Raw genomic sequence first — 20,011 nt, 5'->3', positions numbered from 1 at the left:
AGGGAGGGCTTCAGGGCTTGCTCTGAGGCAGTGGCTCCTCTCCACGGGGAGGCAGCTCTGTGGAGCCCCCCTGGCTCCACAGTCCCTGGGAGGGAAGTGACCAGCCAGGGACGCAGAACAAGCATGTGAGAGAAGCAGGACCAGATTCTGGCCTCCTGTGTTCAAGACCAGTGCATGTCCCCCAGGCTGACGGGGACCAGATGTCTGCCCCTGGGGGATGGTGCCGTGCGGGTTCAAGGATAAACCCCCCAGCTCCGAGAATCATTCCCTGTGCAGCCCCAGCCAGATGCTCTGCTCCTCTGTGCCCAAGTGGCTGCCTCGTCAGTTGAGGATAATAACAGGTGTCGTGAGTAATCAGAGCTGCAAACACACCTGCTTTCGCAGTGGTCCTGAGCCCTTCAACTGTGTTAGCGCTGTGGGTCCTGCAGGGGAAGCTGGTGCCCGTGGGAGGAGCGAGGACAGTATTCAGGAGAGGGCCTAGCACAGCCCTGGAACTGCACAGAGCACAGGACAGGGCACTGAGAAGAAGCCAGCAAGCCAGGACACAGCAGGGCAAGGTAGGGTGGGGGAAGGGCGGGCTAGACCTCCAGGGCCTCAGCAAGCCGGGCGTGAAGAACTGACCTCTGCAGACACAGGAGGCATCTGGTAGCTGCTCCTACCCAGGCCACCTCCTGATGCATTATATTTTCTCACAATCTGCTGTGTTTCTCCCTTTTTATACCATTCCTTAAGGGTAGGGACTGAGCTTTATCTTCAATGTCAGTCTGGTGCTTAGCACAAAATCAGATATGTTCAGGTACTCAATAAATGATTAATTGAATATTTAATATATTCAATATTTAATATCAACATAGTCAATATTTAAAAGCTATGCATTATACATTGAAGTCCTTTATAGATGTTGGTACCTACCCTGTATCTTCCACTCTGCAGGCATTTCTGCTGTGAAGTGATGTAGTGTGATCCCAGACATCCTTGCATTATGAAAATTTTTTAAAAATCAAAACTTTGGGGGACAACAGGGTTGCAACAGACACGACACAACCAAGTCAGTGACAAGGCACAGTCCTGGGGAGGGTGGCAGCCCATTAAAAAGGCCATTAAATTTTGAATCAAACAAAGAAATACAGCAGCGACTTCAGGGCCTGTATAACCATGGGGCAATATTTAAAGAAAACAAAAATGGGAAACATGGTGGATAGTGACTGGAGCAGGCAAAGACAGGTGTGGACAGATACTTTCCCCAGAAGTGACGGTGAAAGAGCAGTTGCAGACTTTGCTAACGGGGCCAAGGTGGACAGTCCAGCATGGTCTCTACACAAAGATCAGGGAGACCTGAGCAGCAATGCTTCTGAGACCACATGTGGGCACAGTGAGCCATGGAAGGCCAGGGAGTGGGTGGCACGTGGGCAGCAGAGTCAGTCACTTTACACCCAGCTGCTGGTATCTGGTGGTACAAAACATTAATGTGCTGGACATTTGTCTTCGCACCAAGGCGACACCCACACTTCATTGACATCACTGCCCTAGCTGAGCTAATCCGCTTTCCGGAAGCAAGTGCAAGAGTGTAAATAACGTCCAGTTGTCCTTTGTATCCACAGGGTCTGCACACGCAGATTCAACCAGCCACAGCTGGAAAATGCATTTATCTGTAATGAACATGCACAGACTTTTTATATATAGCTTTTACATTGTATAAGGTATTATAAGTAATTAAAGATGATGGTATATGAGAGGATTGCAGAGATTATGTTACAAATACTTGGCCATTTTAAATGAGATACTCGAACATTAATAATTTTAATATACTCCAGAGGACCTGGGACAAATCCCCTTCCACGGGACTAGCAAAGAGGGAGATGAGATTCCAAGTCTGACCTCTAGAGCATGCCATATTGCGAGACAGTATTAATAACTAATAAACAAAGAAGACCAGTTGGTAATAGAGTGCAAGGTATCACAGTGCTAGGTAAACACTCTGCCTCTGAGCTTGCATCCCCAGCCCTAGCTGGCATTGAGAAGGACACCGGTCATTCACCCGTCAATTGTAGTACGTTCTCCTCTTGTAAGTCTATATACTATACCCACCTAACACCAAGTGTGTCACAAGAATATATGGAGGTGAGTAACGGTAATCAGGAGCATCAGAAACCTTTGTTGTGATGTCCCTCTCCCCATCAGGATCAGCAGGACTACTCTAGTCATACCTCTGGAGCTAGAATCAAAGGATAGCAGCCACAAACTATCAGAGAGCTCTGTGACCTCAGGAAAGTCACTTATCCTCTCTGTGCTATGATTTTCTCAACTGTGAGATAGGGCTAAGGACACATCCCTTAAAAGTTGGAAGCTGATTAGTTAGTGGAGGAGAAGCGTTTTCTAAGGTATAAGGGTTTGTAGAGTATTGTCTTTCCTGTTGGTCTGTGTCTGGACTACGTAGGGTAGTTGGTCTCTGAGGGCACCTTAGGGCACCTTCTTCCTTACTGGATGGTTCATTCCAAGGGCCGTGGCCAAGAGAATTAAACTCCCTGAAATGAAAATCAGTTAATCGCTGTGATTAAATGCAGAAGCTTGAATACCCCTGCAGGAAGGAGACCCAGGACTTTTGACTGGGGAATTTTGCTGGCCCTTGGCGGAAGTGAAGAGGAGGAAAACTACCTCCAGTCCCCAATGGCTGCTGCTTAGAGCTCTCTGCAGTACAGCTGGGACCCCACGCTGACCCCAGGGCCTGAGGGCCCCTGGCCACCCTGGCTCACTGCCCTTCCCTTGAAGCGGGGCCTGCCTGACCCTCACCTTCTCGTTTTGCTTCCCCCACATAGTTCCACAGCCCCGTGAGCATGGCTTTGAACCTGCTCTATCATCTACTGCTGCACAGCCACGATGGCCCAGTTGTCACCGTCCAGCCCTTTCCCCCCTGGAGAATGGGCCACAGCTTTCCTCCTCCCATGAATAAAAGCCTCATCCACCAACACTCTTGCAGACTTGAACGTGCAGGAGTCACAGGGGGTCTTGTTAAAATGCAGTCCCTGCTGGGACCCTGCCCCTCCCTCGAGCTCCCAGGTGACCAGAGTCCAGCTTGAATGCCCAGAGCCGAGTGCCCGATGGCTACACAGTGAACACCATCTCCCCCCCCCATTCCTAACAGTGCATCTTTGAGAGCAGGGATGGATGGATAGACTCACCTGAGAATTCTGAAGGAAACCAGAAAAAACAAGGTTTGCTTTGAAGGTGGCTGGGTGCAGGGAGCGAGCCCCAGCCTTCAGCTGCTGGCTGCTGCCGCACACGTGCCCGCAGGTGGCCTCTGCCTGGCTGGCCGTGGAGCCTCCAGGGCTCAGGCCTCAACTCGCCGTGCTGGGGACACATCCTCAGAGGCCGGCACTCGCCTTGTTCTTCCAGTTTCCGGCTCTCCGAGGGATAATGGAAGCACACGGGGTGAGCTTGGCAGGAGTCTCTCGGGATATAAATACAATTTGGGGGCTTTTGTTTTAAGGCCTCAGCATCCTTCCCACTGGAGGCCTGAGCACAGAGCTCCCCCTAAGCCCTCATCCAAATGGAACCACGTGTGGCCTGCTGCTGGGAGCAGGCAGGGGCGACTCCCGGGACACTGAGTGAGGTCAAAGAGGGCCCCCGGCCCACCCCACGCAGTTTCCCCATCAGTTCCGCTCTCCTGAAAAGCCTGCCTTGCAGAGAGCTGCTGACTCATCCAGGGTTAGGGGCTTTTTTTTTTTTCCTCCTCTCCCTGTCTCAGAATCGCCACAAAGCCCAGAGATTTTGAGGTTGGCTTAATGAGCAGCTCGGTCCTCATACCCATTCCTCTTCCTTTTATCCTCCCACCTTGACCCCAGTCTCCCAGTGACTCAGTCCTGCTGGGAAGAGAGATGGCCACCCGGTGCTCTGCCCTGCTGCTAACCTTGAGTCCCTCTCCTGCAGGTCCCCACACACTGGCTGCTCTCGGAGCTGAGCTGGAAGGAGGTTCCCAGGATGTAAGCCACACGAGATGGTGAGTGATGTGTCTGTCGGTGGTCACAGGTTGGGTCTCAAGGGAGAGGAGAGGGATGGGAGGAAGGGACAGGCAGCTGGCCGCATGCAGCCCTGACAGTTTCCGCCCACGTGCACTGGGAGCAGCACTGTGCTGGGGATCCCGGGGCCAGTCCCTTGGAACTTCCTAGGTTCCTGCCAGTCCTTCCCCAGGAGCGAACTGAGCCTGCAAGTGTCTGCGCTGTCCTTTCTCTGCTCTGACGGCAGCAGCTCAGACTCACCATCCAGAAGGCGTGTGCTTAGAATTGTATTCAGAGAAGCTTTAGCCAAGGCTCAGAACAGAGAAGGAGACAGCTGGCTCGAGGGTGTGCAATGGAGCCCTGAGAGCCCCAGGACTCAGGCAGGAGGAAGGCTGCTGAATGAGCCACCCTCTCTCTGTGCTGCCTCTCTGTGGCAGGTTCTGCTGCAGAAGCCGCTGGATGAGATGACCATTGAGTCTCTCCAGTGACCTCACACCCGTTGGCCAGCTGCACCTGAGCTAACACCTTATGTCCATGATGGGCGGGCAACTTGCAAAGCATGATGGGAGTTTTGCTGAGGCTTAGGGTGCTCCCTCCCATACCAGAGCCACAGAGTTACCAGCCAGCTGCACCATTGAGAATTGGGCCCAAGATCCAGGCCACACAGACCAGGAGGAAAGGCCAGGGAAGGTGTGGCAAGAGCACCCACCACCCACTCCCCAGGAGGCAAAGCGGGGAGACCCAGACAGGCGGGTGGACCACAAGCATGACATCACTGAGGGTGTGGCGGCCCTCTGGCAGGGGCAGGAACTTGTGCCCAAAACCTGGCCCACTGGGCGTGAGAAAAAATTGTACTCTGGATCCAAATGGGACACCCATGGCCCAGGGGAGGGTGTGAATAATGAGACATGGCTGTCCTTTGTGCTGTGCGTCTGGGTCTCCTGCCCCGTCAGCTGCAGCAATACTTCCCAAAGGCCCCTGAGGGCAGGGCGCTGTGGGAGGCCAGAGATGGTGTTTTTCTCTCAGAAGCTGGCAGCCTGGATGAGAATCGAGTTTGACAGTTACTGCGCATGGGCTGTGTGTGCAGCTGAACCCTGAATGGTATGGGGAAGGGGCGGGGAAGAGGAGGAGGAGGAAGGCTCAACAGGGAATCTGAGTCTCTTCTTGGCTGGTCCTTGCAAGTCTTCAGGCAGGAGTTGAGCTTCGAGGACAGAGCTGTGTCCTTGCACTCACTGGACCCCAAGTAGGTGCTCAGTAAATCATGGTGATAAAGTATCCAAGAGGCAGTTCCAGGAGGCGGTGTCTGCGCTTAGTGGCAGTGACCCTGGTTTCAAGTCCTGGCTGTTCCACTGGCTGTGGGGCCTCAGGCAAGTTGCCAGCTTCTCTGTGTGTTGGTTTTCTCATCTGTATAATGGGGATGGGGTAGTAACTATCTCCCAGAGTGGTTGTGAGGATTCAAGAAGGTCATTCATATAAAGCTGCTTGGCCCCCCCGTCTACGACCTGGTGAGCACTCAGTGGCTATTAGCCCTTCTTCTAGTTGTGGGATAGATTCAGTGTTGGGTCTGAGATGAAGCAAGAGGCCCACTCTGAGCCCATTCTCTACAGCAGAGACACTGTGGTCGGGGACACCATTTCTCCTGCAGTCTCCCTCTGATGGTCCCTCTTGGTTCTGACATTGGTCCAAAGCCAGAGGCAGCTCTGCCATCTATTGCTAGCTGTGCGACATCTCTAATGTCCCCTTCCCCCAGTGAACAAGGACACCATATGCCAACATCCTTCCCTCTCAGAAGTGGTCTTGAAAACTGGAAGACAAAAACAGACTCCATCGCCACACACGGAAAACCGTGGAAGACTTGAGTTTGAGCAGTATGGTCTCGGTCCCCACTCCACATCAGCCCCCGCCCTTTCCCCAGGGAGGTCTGGCTGTCCCCAAGGCTAGAAGATGAACAGCTTGTCACTGGCTTCCCAGAACAATGCTTCCCTTGGCAGAAGGAAGCAGCAGCCGCCACCCCAGGATTTTTACTGTATTTCAGATAAATTATATCTGCGTGGAACACTCTCAAGGTCACACTTCTTACTTTCATACAAGGCCTGGGGCTATAGAATTAGCTTGCTCAGGGGCCTCCTTTGTGGCTCCTCTGCCCCATCTCACCGTGACCCTAGCTGAGCATAAGATCGTGGTGCTGGCCAAATTGTGCATGACATAAGCCCAGCCCCATGCCCAGGAGTCTAAAAACACACCAGGTTCTTTTTCCTGGTATCTGCCAAGCAACTACCACCTCTCTCTGCCTTGGGTGGGAAGCAGGCAGGGATGAAAGGGTCGAATGGCCCCGGCTGCCAGGGAACTGTGCTGAGGCACCCCTGCTGCAGAGATGCCGCCACGGATTAGCGATGTCTGCCAAGGAGGCTAGAAAAGGACCGTGACCCACATGCCACTCTTTGCCATCCTTAGACAAAGTGATGTCTAAGGCCATCTTCCTGCTTCCACTCTTCATGGTTTTAAGTCCATCAGCGTTTTTGTTCCTGATGATCAGAGAGGCAAGGCCCGGCGAACCTCGCTCACCTGGACCCCTTCAGGACCAACCCAAGTGAGCAAGAAGACTTCCTCCCAGGGCCTCCCCACGTGGGGCGCTTGGCCGCCTCTCCCTACAGGAACTCATCTTGGCCCCCGTGAGTGGACTGATATAGAGAGGGCCCCCGCGGTCTGTGCTGAGCAGGTGTGACCCCAGCTGAGCATACTTGACCTGTACCTCCAGGCCACTGACTCTGGCCTGAATAGCACTGATGCTCTCACAAAAGCAGGGAGTTTATTGAAGTGGAAAATCATTCGGTGGGCAGCTTGGCCTCCATCTGAAATGGCCAGGGAAATTGAATTAGACTCCGCTGCACTTGCTGCGGAGAAGCTGCTTTTCCAGAGTTCACACGTGTGTGGTGCTGCAGGGTAGTCCAGAGCGAGTTTTCCTTGAGTTTCCTGATCTATAAAATGGGGAAATAACATCTCGTAGAGTGGTTTGGGAGAGTAAATGAGATAAGAGGTGAGCTTTGCTCTTTGAATAGGGTCCAGAAAATTGGTACAGTTTGATTTTTTTTAAAAAAAAAGAAAGAAAAAACCAACATAGTTTTCAAATGACTCCTGTTAGTCTTTCAAGGGCTTTTCCTTTTTGTTCCTGATGATTCTTCAGTGGAAAATGTCCATTTAAATCCCCAACTTGAGGCTCTGGTCCGGTCTTCTGGGAGGAGTGGCTCCCAGGGTCCTGATATGAAAGCAGCCAAAAGTGTCTGTAGCACAGTGAGTCCCCCAGCACAATGTTTCTCTAGCAGGGACCGGGCTGCGCGGCACCTGGACCATGTCCTCATTGTCCCTTCTATGCAGGCAAGTCAGCAATCGAATCCACTCCCTCAGCAAGGAAAGGCGGGACAGGAAAGGTGAGCTCGTGCCACACTGATGCCAACAGATTCGAGTGTGCGAGCACCCAGAGGATGGGATCTCCTTAAAAATGGGTTAGACTTTTGAAATGGAGCTCCACTCTCGGTCTAAGTCTTTGAGAATCTGCAGGAGAAAGAACAAGTCCCTACTTAGAGGGGGTGGGGGGAGGAAAGGAAGAAAAGGGAAAAAAGAAAGAAAGTCTATGTGAAGCCAGGCTGGAGAAGCTGTGCCCTGGTCACGGGGCCTGGTGTGGGTGGCTGCAGAGGGCTTGGGAAGCACAGCTGACCTCATTAGGACCCTGGGTTTTGGCTGAGGGCTAGGATTCTAAGGTGAGTGACAGGTGCGTACCTTATCCCAGCCACCTGGAGCATCTGGCCCAGTGCCCTCTGGCTCACCAGGCTGGACACCCTCACTCTTTGGTCTTCTCTTCTGGACCCAGAGCAGAACTGCTCTGCAGCTCGGGCCCTGTCCCCACCTGCCCCCATGGGGCCCCACCCCAGCAGTCATCCCACACAGCTCCACGGGCTGCAGAGAGGAGACTGTCCCCATCCTGCTCTTCCCTTCTCCCCACTGAAGCTCTACTTCCTAGCGTGGTGGCCTTGAGGGTCTCTATCTTCATCCTTGAACAGTCTCAGACTCTTCCCTCCTGAGATGGAGCTGAGGGAGGCTATGGGGCAGAGGAGGCCTTGAGGCCAGAGTGCATGGCCAGCGTGGGCTCACTGAGGAGCTGTCACCAAGAGGCCAGGGCAGACCCTGGCATCATATCAAAACTTAGTGCAAGTCCAGTAGCTTCCTCTGAGGCCCTTATCCCCTCTTCTTGACTCTTACAGTCTCTACCACCCAACACGAAGCAATAAAGCAGAGTCCTTAAGATCATGCTGTAGGGGCCAGACTTGGAATCTCTTCTCTCCCTTTGCTAGTTCTGTGATTTCAGACAAGTTATTGAACTTCTTTGGGCCTCGGTCTCCTCATCCATAAAATGGGCCACCTCATAGGGTAGTCAGGATGACTATGTTGAAGACTCATAAAAGCTTATGAGTTTCTGGAATGTGCCTAGGACAGTGCCTAGCACAGAGTAAAAGTGGTAACAAAACCACTCAGTAAATGCAGAAGTCAGTGTGTGTGTCACGGTCACTTGACTGGCTTCAAAAAGATGGCAAGTTGCCTACTACAGAAATGAATGTTTCCTTCTGCCCACGAGTTCAGAGACCCTGGAGGAGGGAGGATTCCTGCAGACAGGGGAGACAGGAAGCTCAGCAAAGGCACAGAGGCAGACGAGCATGGGCATTTGGGGAGTGTCAGGAAGCCTGGGTTGCTGGGGCAGGAGAGCCTCGTGGGAGCACGTGGTGGTTGAAGTGGGCAAGGAGGATCAGTGCAATCCAGAGGTCCTCAGATGCCATGAGAGGGGCCAGACTGCCTGCAGGAAGCAAGAGGTGATTTTCAGAGGTGTGATGCCTTGGGCTCAAACAGGAGGGAGGGTCAGAGGCAGAGGCTGGGTGGCAGCCAGTCTGATGGAGAGAGGGAATGAATGACCAGCTGGACCCCTGCAACCACAGCAGGGATGGAGGAAAGGGGGGCTTGCTCCAGAAACAATTCTGAGCAACACCTGGCTGGACTTGGGTGGGGAGGGAAGGGGGGACTGAGAGCAAGACCCAGGCTCAGTTTGGGAACAGAAGAGAAAATGACCCTGTTCACCAAGTAGTGGGCAGACAGAAAACGTGGTGGATGGAGAGGTGGCCTGGGAGTGTGGCCTTCCACGTGCCCATGGATTGTGCATGGAGCAGAGGGCAGCATAGACCAGCTGCTACTGTGGTCTCAGGAGCCCTCGGATAGAATCAAGTTCTGGCTCAGCTACCTGGCCAGCTGCATGGACAAGGAGGGGTCGTTTAACTTCACTGAGCCTCAGATGTTCCTCTGTATAGTGAAAATTAAGTGGTTATTATCATTACCAACCTGAGAGGGCTTCTAGGATCAGTACATGTAAAACGTTAGGAACTGTCTGGCTGGGCGGGGGCTGCAGCTTGGTGGGGAGCACTGGCCCAACATGGGCAAGGCCTGGTCCCCCCAACCCATTTAACATAAAAATGTTAAAAACTACATCTGGACCCAGTAAATACTCTCATTTGAGAGCCTGTTACCCACCATTAGCATTGCTGTTAAGTTCAGATTAGTGTTTGTGGCATCATCCTAGTGGGGACGTCCTGCATAGCCCTGGAACTCAGAAACCAGCTCAGGGAGGGAGGGATGTTTTGGGAGTCACCAGCACAGAGGCCATTGATGGCCAACCTGGTGGCTGTGCTCCTGCTGGGGTAGGGAGAGGAGGAAGAAATGAGATCGCCTGGGACTTCTTCAAATATGTCACTCTCCCTAACTGTGTCCCCCTCCCCCTGCCCTAGCCTCCCAGCCTACTGCCCTATGAAAAATCAGTGTGGCCTTGCATCACCAGTCTCAGGGTAGACAGCAGGCCCATGGAGAAGGCAGAGAGCCGGAGGGCGGGCTCTCCCAGGGACAGCTCAGGCCAGGAGACAGCCGGGCTGGGGACAGAGCCCTGGAGTGGCATCAGCACTTTGGAGGCAGGACCAGAAGCAGCAGTTCCATCAGGAAACTGAGCTACAACATCCCACCTGCCTCTGGTGTGACGTTCATCCACCCTGACTGACTACATGTAAGGCTCCGTGGCAGGCACTGGGTCAGGTGCAAGTTCAAGGGCATGTGAGGTGATCTTGGCTCCTTCCCCCCGTCCTACGAGTGGACCCAGTGTATCTAAGCTACAGGAGAAAGGAAGAGAAAAGTGAGAAATGGCATCTCACCCATCCCTTGTGTCTGTCTCAAGCTTTGTCCTGGTCACCCTGCCCTAAACCCTGTTCCGTGTGTTTTGGAGCCCAAAGTTTTTGATCAAGAAAATGATAATACCTGAAATTATTAGATAACAATGCTTAGTGGATTTGTGGTTACGGTAGACTTTGGGTTATAAGATAGAAATCCAATTCAAGTTGACCTGAGTGTCAAACAGAAAGGTGGTCCATGTAACTGGAAAGTCTGAGCTGGCACCCAGCTGGGCTCAAACAATGACAATGGGAGTCCTCTCTGCAGCCCTGGCTCAGCTTCTGTGTGGGCCTCATTCAGGCAGGTTTCCCACACTGACACTGTGACAGAGTGGCCACCAACAGCTATTCCCATGGAAAGAGGATTTCGCTTCCCTAATGGTCCTTGCATGCCCTGGGATTGAAAGACCCAGGCCACATGTCCCCCTGTGAGCCATCTGCAGTGGTGGACCATGCTCATTGGCCAGGACTGGTCACATATGCCCACCAGGCATTGCCAGACCACAAGGACTGAGATCGGTGGGTGGCAACATTGGGGAAAGGGGGGCTACCAAAACCAGCACACAGTGTGAGAGTCTGCAGGGCATTCTGCGCCCAAGATAATGGACTGATTACTGTGGCTGTAATTTTCAGAAGGGACCCAGTGGGAAGCATTGAACTTGGGGTAGGCCTCTGTGTCTAGACCACATGTGAAACAAATCCAGTGGCATATATTTTTGCAGAAGTGATGTCCCACCTGTGGGTGCTCCTCTGTAGCATGCTAAAGTGTCACAATGTACTGATGTGTCTCCCTCCAGAACCAGGGAGTAGCCCTTCGACTTACTTTTAGTGGAAAAAAGGCACTGTCTACATCTCCTTTACTTTGCTTTCCTTTTTCTTCTGTTTTATCATATCATTATTACAGCCAGCCTACTGGGTCTGGCTTTGTATGGCCGGTGAGCGAAGAATGGTTTTGTATTTATAAAAGCTTTGTAAAAACAAAACAAGATTACAAGAGAGATGGTGTGTTAGTCCATTGCATGTTGCTATAACAAAACACCTGAGGCTGGATAGTGAGTAAAAAAGAGAGTTTATTAAGCTCACAATTTTAGAGGTTGAAAGTCCAAGATCAGGTGGCCACATCGGTTTGGCCTCCAGTGAGGGCCTGTGGGCACATGGCATCATAGTGGCAGGGGCACATTTGCAAGAGACACGCAGTGAGACAGGAAGGCAGAGAGACACAGAGTCAGGCATTTGCTCCTATTATGACAACTTGCTCACACTGGGCCTCTGAGGGGACTATGTTAATGTCCTCCTAGGGCAGTGCCACTGCGACCTAAGCCCCTTCCACTAGGCCCCTCCTCTTAAAGTTCTACCACCTCGACAGGGCTCCAGTGGGGATCAGGCTTCCAGCAGAGGACCCGTTGGGGGACATGCTCATGCCATATCCAAACCTCAACAGATCACATGTGACCTCCCTCTGGTCCTTCAGAGAACACAGTGCTGACCTCAGAAAGCACCTGGGCTGTGGCGTGTCCACTGGACCTGGTCTGGACACTTCCCTGGATGACCAGAGCCCCATGGGGCCTTTAGCTACCAAAGCCACGGGACCTTCCCTGCATGGTGACATTAGTGACATTTGCAGCAACAGCAGCAGGCCCTGTGCAGGCACCAGCAGAGATAGAAATGGGGTAGCACTTGATCAAGTACCGTCTCCTCTGATCTTCCAGTCCCCAGAGGCAAGGACACACAGCTGTGGGCTGTGTTCTGTGTGTAGAGACCAAGGCTTGGGGGAGCGGGTCACTGTCCCCAGAGATGTGGCAGAGCCAGACGGGGCTCAGGCAGTCGGGCTGCAGACTTTCCTGCTTTGCTTCCCTGCCATTGCCTTTCGCTCTCCTTTAGAGCAAGAGAAATCTTTGCCTCCCCCTTTAATTCCCTAGCCCCCACCCCAATTTTTTGGCAAAACTCCTTTCTACTATAAAAGGGCAACTGAAAACCAGAACTGTCAGAAATGGCTCCAACGAGCCACACATGGGGCTCACACCTGTAACCCCAGCAACTCAGGAGGCTGAGGCAGGATGATCACTAGTTGGAGGCCCTCGGCAACTTAGTGAGATCCTGTCTCAAAATATAAAGGGCGTGGGGATGTGGCTGAGTGGTGACGCGCTCCCAGGTTTAATCCCTAGTACCAAGAAAAGGAAGAAAGAGCTCAGGCACAAACAGCAAAAATGTTGGTTTTGACATTCATTCATTTGTCCATCCATCAGTCCACCCATCCATTTGTCCAGCAGACACAACACAGCTCCAAGGACCTCCTGAGAGCCCGCGTCTTTGCCATTGCCATCTACAACGCCCCAGCCATCACATCCTCCAGATTCATTGTCACCAGGAGGCTCAGAGGGACGCTCACTACAGAGTACCAAGCACTTGATTAATATGCTGGGATTCGGGCCGCACCAGACTTCTTAGCCCCCTCCCCCACCAGGTTACCATGACGACATTATTTTAACAAACAGCTTCTTAATATTTAATGAAAATTATGCTTCTGACAAGCGAGCAGAAGAACAACCGCACTACAAAGGGCTGAAAAGGGTCCACGAGGATATTTTTGCACAAAGCCATCAGTGTCCCCGATCCCTGTGTGCCGTTGGCTGCCAGAACATGCCAGCTCTCTGGGACAGGAAGCTCTGCGATGCCAGACCTGGGTGATGCACAGCAATTGAAGGTTGTCACTTTTTTAACGCAGAATGTCACAACGGCTCCGCAAGGAAGGGGTAGCGTGATAGCGTTATTAAACACTCCTGTGTACACCAATCTGCTCCGTTCACCCCCCACTCGCCTGAGGCTGCTAAGAGCCTCATTTGCTTCCTGTGTCCTGATTGGAGCTGGAGTGTTAGGCAGCCCAGAGCTGAGGCCAGAGTGAGAAGCAGCCGGGCCTCTTCCTCACGGCACCATCTGTCCATCGGATTCAGTAGCAGGCAGGTGCAGGGATCAGGGGATCCAGCCCTCTGCCCTCAAGGGGGTGCATGCCAAGAGAGAAAAGAGCACAAGGACACAGACCACCCTCTGGCAACCTCTGTCACTATGTGGGTCTATGGGCCAGGCACTGTGCTAAGCCCTTGAAGGCAAGCATTCATTGCACACTCCAGTGAGATCAACCAATGAGAAAGATGGGTGAATAACTATAAAAAAGTGTAAGGAAGACAATAAGGGTGGTCTCTTAGCTGTGTGGCCTTGGATAAGTTATTCTACCTTTCTGTGCCTTAATTTTCTCATCTACAAATCAGGGATAATAACACTATCTACATTAACAGTTGCCATGAGGTTTGAAATGAAATAAACACCCAAGGAGCCTTAAAAGAATACCTAAAATAGTTAAGACAATAGAGACATGGTGCGTATTAAATACCAGCTAGCACTTCAGATTCCCAGGGTGCCACACACGATTGCAAGCAGCTGATGCATAGTGAGTGCTTACTACAGCCAGGTGCCGAACCGGGAGTTGTACACTTTCATTGAACCTGCCCAGGTATCCCTGGGAGGTGACCACTGTTGTCGTCATTATCCTCACCTTGCATGTTCCTCAGAGGAGTCAGGGAACCTGCCCAAAATCCTGAGGCCAGTAGGAGGTCATCTGAGTCCAGTTGGTTGGGATTCGCCACCTCGTCACAGTGACGAGTGCATTGTCACAGAAGCACAGGCATGATGCCATGGAAACACGGGGCCTCATGTCCCCATGGTCATAAGGTGGAGAGCAATGGCGAGGAGAAGCCCTGGGCATGGGAGGCTTGGGCTTGAGGACGTGTGGTCTGGCTTAGCACTGGTGGGGGCTTGTCTTAAACATATATTAAGACATCTATTTAAAATATGCATTGGATTTTTATTAAAATAAATGAACAGGAAGAGGAAGAGCGAGACAGAAGGGAAGCGTGGCATTTTCTGTTTGCTCCAGTCAGAATTTCATTGAGTAGAGCCATCAGAAGCTGTCTGTAGGGCTGGGTGTATGGGTGGAAAATAATGTTTCCTGCCAGGACCTTCAAGAGCAAAGAAAGAGGCAGAGAAAGGTGAATTTGAATCATGTGACAAAATACAATCAAAGTCATAGAGTGTTGCATTTTTTAAAAAACATATCTGTATCAGATATTTATTGAGGTGATAGTGCTGTGTAACAAACAACCCCAGGCCTGAGTGGAGGACAACAAGCAACTTTTGCTTAGCTCACAGATCTCCAGGCTCAGGGTGGAGTCGGCTCACACTCCTCCAGTCTGTTAGGGACTCTGCAGGTCCCGAGTGGGCTCACCCACATCTCTGGACATTAGTTGACCTAAGACAACCCCTGGTGGGGGTGGCAGGAGATGGAGCTCCATGTCACTCACCCCACAGGCCCACCCAGGCACAAGCTCATGGTGATGACAGAGGAACAAGGGTACAAACGAAAATCTGCCAGTCTTTCTCAAGTCTTGGCTTGCATCACATCACCGCCATCCAACATGCCAACGCAAAGCTCATGGCCAGAGTCACCGTGGGAGGCCCCTAGGAGGTGGTGTGTCCCAGAGCATGGCCACAGGGGAGGGGAAAGGTACCAAGACTGCTCCTGCAGGCAGCAGCCTGTTTCCCAAAATCCTCCAGAGGAAACCCTGTGGGAGGAGTCCTCAAGGATAAACTGGGGACATCCTCATAATTTCTCCTGCTCCAAGAGCCACAGAGTGAACTTGACCTCAGAGGAGACCTCGGCGCAGGACGTTGAGTCAGCATCTGCCTCTGCCACTTTGCACCTGATCCCAGGTGTCTATGGCGACAAGTGGAACCCCCCAAGAGGAGGGGGGCCTGGCGGACTCTCCAGAGCACCAGGAGCAGCTGCATCGTCTGTCCTACACAGCTGTCCTGCAGAGGAGGAGCACAGCCTGGGAACCCAAGGGAGCCACGTGCCCCCCTGCAGGCTCCGGGTACCCAAGGTTTGCCCTAAAGGCCATCTGCCCCGAGGTGTAGGTCCGATGAAAGAAAGGCCTGTCTAAGGATGTTTTCCTGCACCGTTTCTTTTTCCACAATAGCCCAACACCTTGAGTCTCTCTCAGACTTGATTCTTACAACAACAATCAGGACTGGCATTTTTCCCATTCCACAGAGGAAGAAACTGAGGCCCAAAGAACTTAACTGATTTCCTCAGAGTGGCAGAGCTGGCGTCTATATCAGCCCTGGATCTCTCTCCACCACCGAACCCCAGCTCCACCCTCCGGCTGCTTCCTGTGCATTCACACACGTATGTTCAAATGCTGGTTCTGCCTCTCACAGCTATATGACATTGCTATGTCATTTGCCTCCTCTGAGCCATAAAAGGGAAAGAATCTCACTGCTCGCTCTTCGAGGGCTGTTAGGAGAAGTAAATGAGTTTAAAGTTATTGAAATGTTCTCTAGTGCTGCCCAGGACTTGGGAACGTGTCTAGCACCATCTCATTTAATCTTGTCTCATTTAATCCTCAAAACAGCCCTGAGAAGCACCATTGCCATTCAATTTTTGGATGTAGGAGCTGGAAGCCTGACAATGAGTGACTTCCTGAGTGACAGTCCACAGAGGGGCTGGGACTTGGACACTGTCTGATCCAGAGCCTGTGCCTTTACCCCACTGACCCCTTTCTGCTCACCTGATAAAGGTTCAGCAAGGCCACCAAAAATACCAGCTGTTGCTATGACTTTGGAACCTTGAGATCAAGATGCCCCTAAGGCCCCAGCCCAGGACAGACCCACTGACCTGCAGACCCATGCGGGAATCCAGCCCTAGGCCTAGGACCACCCCACCCACCTGCATAAGATCCAAGGCTAAAGTCAGTCCAAGGACCACCCAGCCAACTGGCAGACCCACACTGGACCCCAGAACCAACCAGCAGACCTACCCCAGATCCCAGCCACAGGCCTAAGACCACCCTGCCAACCAGCAGATCCACACCAGGAACCAGGCCTACCCCTCCTCCATCTTGGGACATTGCAGCTATCACCATAGCCCTCCCCACACAGTAACCTCCACCCTGGGACAACAGACAGGTCCTGGAGGTAGCTGCATCTCCAAATAGGCAGCCCACCTTTTCAGCTCCATCTCTGAAAGTGGTTGCATCCATCTTGGGACATCCTCACTGCTATCCTGAGTTATCTCTGCTATTGCCACCACCACCATTAGTCGCAGTAGCATTTACCATGGGACACCAGCAGGGTCTAGAAACCCAACACCAAGGTGAGGTACAGGTTATCTGCAGGGACACATAAGATTATAGGGTAGAAACTGTAATACCTCAGATCCGCACTGCAAGAAAGGAAGATACATACACAGCATAAAAAAACAAGGGAGGAAAGTGCCCCAAACAAAACAAGATACTACAATAATAAAATCCATGAACAGTACAGTTGATGAAATGTCAGAGAAGGAGTTCAGAATGTACTTAATTAAAATAATCTACAAATTAAATAATGACCTAAGTGAGCAAATACAGGCAAAAATTGATCACTCCAACAAAGAGATAAGGGAGCAAATACAGATAGCAAAAGACTACTACAAAAAAGACAGAGATTCTGAAAAAAAAATCAGAAATCTTTGAAATGAAGGAAACAATAAATTAAATTTAAAAAATTCAACAGAAAGCATCACCAACAGACTAGATCACTTGGAAGACAGAAGATCAGATAAGGAAGACAAAATATATAATCTTGAAAATAAAATTCACCACACAATGAGGATGGTAAGAAACCATGAACAGAACATCCAAGAATTATGGGATAACATCAAAAGACCAAATCTAAGATTTATTAGGATAGAGGAAGGCACAGAGTTTCAAACCAAAAGAATGCACAGTTTCCTCAATGAAATAATATCAGAAAATCTCCCAAACATGAAGAATAAATTGGAAAATCAAATACAAGAAGTTTACAGGACACCAAATGTACAAAAATTACAACAGATCTACACCAAGACACATTATAATGAAATGCCTAGCATACAGAATAAGGATAGAATTTTAAAAGCCACAAGAAAAAAGAATCAGATTACCTGTAGGGAGAAAACCAATTAGGATCTCTGCAGATTTTTCAACCCAGATCCAGAAAGCTAGAAGATCCTAGAATAACATATACCAAGCTCTGAAAGAAAATGGATGCCAACCAAGAATCTTATATCCAGCAAAGTTAAGCTTTATATTTGATGACAAAATAAAAACCTTCCATGATAACTAGAAAGCCTGTACTACAGAACATCCTTGGCAAAAAAAAATCCATGAGGAAGAAATGAAAAAAAAAAAAAACAATGAAAATCAGCAAAGGGAGGTATTACACTAAAGGAAAAACCAATGCAAAGAGAAACCAAGTCAAGTTAAATACCAAAAATAAACAAAATTGACCAGGAATACAAATCATGTGTCAATAATAACCCTGAATGTTAATGGCCTAAACTCACCAATCAAAAGACATAGATTAGGGCTGGGGCTGGAGCACTTGCCTAGCACAGGGTTCAATCCTCAGCACCACGTAAAAATAAATAAAGGCATTGTGTCCATATACAACTATAAATTTTTTAAAAAGACATAGACTGGCAGATTGGATTAAAAAAAAAAAGAACCAACAATATTCTGCCTTCAAGAGACTCATCTCATAGGAAAAGACATCCACAGACTGAAGGTCAAAGGCTGGGAAACAACATGCCACTCACACGGACTGTGGAAACAGGCAGGGGTTTCCAGCCTCATATCAAACATAGTAGATTTCAAGCCAAAATTAATCAGAAAGGATAAAGAAGGACATTTCATACTGCTTAAGGGAAACATACATCAACAAGACATAACAATTATAAACATATATGCCCCAAACAATGGAGCATCTACATTCATCAAACAAAGTCTTCTCAAGTTCAAGAATCAAATAGACCACAACACAATAATTCTGGGTGACTTTAACACACCTCTTTCACCACTGAATAGATCTTCCAAACAAAAGCTGAACAAAGAAACTATAGAACTCAATAATACAATAAATAACTCAGACTTATCAGACATATATAAAATATTTCATCCACCAATGAGTGAATACACTTTCTTCTCAGCAGCACATGGATCCTTCTCTAAAATAGACCATATATTATGCCACAAAGCAACTCTTAGCAAATACAAAAAAGTAGAAATACTACCCTGCATTCTATCAGATCATAATAGAATGAAATTAGAATTCAATGATAAAATAAAAAATAGAAGCTACTCCAACACCTGGAGACTAAATAATAAGCTGTTGAATGAAAAATGGGTCGCAGAAGACATCAAGGGGGAGATTTAAAAATTCTTAAAGGTGAATGAGAACACAGATAAAACATATCGAAATCTCTCTAGGACACTACAAAGGCAGTACTAAGAGGAAAGTTCATTGCATGGAGTTCATTCCTTAAAAGAAGAAAAAGTCAACAAATAAATGACCTCACTTTACATCTCAAAACTCTAGTAAAAGAAGAACAAGCAATACCAAAAATTGTAGAAGACAGAAAATAATTAACATCAGAGCTGAAATCAATGAAATTGAAACAAAATAAACAATTCAAAAAATTAACAAAACAAAAAGTTGGTTCCTTGAAAAAAATAAGTATAATTGATAAACGCATAACCACACTAATGACGAGAAGGGGAGAGAAAATTCAAATTACCAACATCCATAGTGAAAAAGGAAATATCATGACAGACACTACAGAAATACAGAAGATAGTTAGAAATTATTTTGAAAATTTGTACTCCAATAAAATAGAAAATATCAAAGGCATCGACAAATTTCTAGAGTCATATGATTTGCCCAAACTGAATCATGAGGATATACACAAATTAAACAGATCAATTTCAAGCAATGAAATAGAAGATAGCATCAGAATCCTACCAACCAAGAGAAGCCCAGGACCGGATGGATACACAGCTGAGTTCTACAAGACTTTCAAAGAAGAACTAATACCAGTACTCCTCAAATTATTTCATGAAATAGAAAAAGAGAAAACACTTCCAAACTCATTTTATAAGACCAATATCACCGTGACTCCAAAACCAGACAAAGACACATCAAAGAAAGAAAACTTCAGACCAATATCTCTAATGAACATAGATGTAAAAATTCTCAATAAAATTTTGGCAAATTGAGTACAAAAACATATTAAAAAGATAGTGGGCCACCATCAAGTGGGGTTCATCCCAGGGATACAAGATTGCTTCAACATACAGAAATCAATAAATGTAATTCATCACATCAATAGACTTAAAGATAAGAATCATATGATCATCTCAATAGATTCAGAAAAAGTATTCAACAAATTACAGCACCCCTTCATGTTCAAAACACTAGAAAAACTAGGGATAACAAAAATATATCTCAACATTGTAAAGCTACCTATGCTAAGCCCAAGGCCAACATTATCCTAAATGGAGAAAAATTGAAACCATTCCCTCTAAAAACTGGAACAAAACAAGGATGCTTTCTTTCCCCACTTCTATCTAACATAGTTGTTGAAACTCTAGCCAGTGCAATTAGATAGATGAAAGAAATTAAAGGGATATGGATTAGAAAAGAAGAACTCAAACTATCACTATTTGCCGACGACATGATTCTATACCTACAGGATCCAAAAAATTCCACCAGAAAATTTCCAGAACTAATAAATAAACTCAGCAAAATAGCAGGATATAAAATCAACAGCCATAAGTCAAATGCATTTCTGTACATCAGTGACAAATCCTCTGAAAGAGAAAGTAGGAAAACCACCCCATTTACAATAACTTC

General features: G+C 48.9%; 1 protein-coding gene across 1 annotated transcript in view; it reads left to right on the top strand.

Moving 5' to 3' along the window:
* Zhx2 (zinc fingers and homeoboxes 2) overlaps positions 1-20,011 on the top strand; it is a 161,687-nt gene that overhangs the window by 63,176 nt on the left and 78,500 nt on the right. The window contains exon 2 of the mRNA XM_027949587.3: positions 3,928-3,997. The gene's annotated coding sequence lies outside the window, so the exon portion shown is untranslated. The remainder of the gene's footprint in view (positions 1-3,927; positions 3,998-20,011) is intronic.

The sequence above is a fragment of the Marmota flaviventris genome, chromosome 15, assembly GCF_047511675.1.
Source record: "Marmota flaviventris isolate mMarFla1 chromosome 15, mMarFla1.hap1, whole genome shotgun sequence".
Taxonomy (NCBI): Eukaryota; Metazoa; Chordata; class Mammalia; order Rodentia; family Sciuridae; genus Marmota; species Marmota flaviventris.
This window is presented reverse-complemented; position numbering and strand designations above follow the sequence as displayed.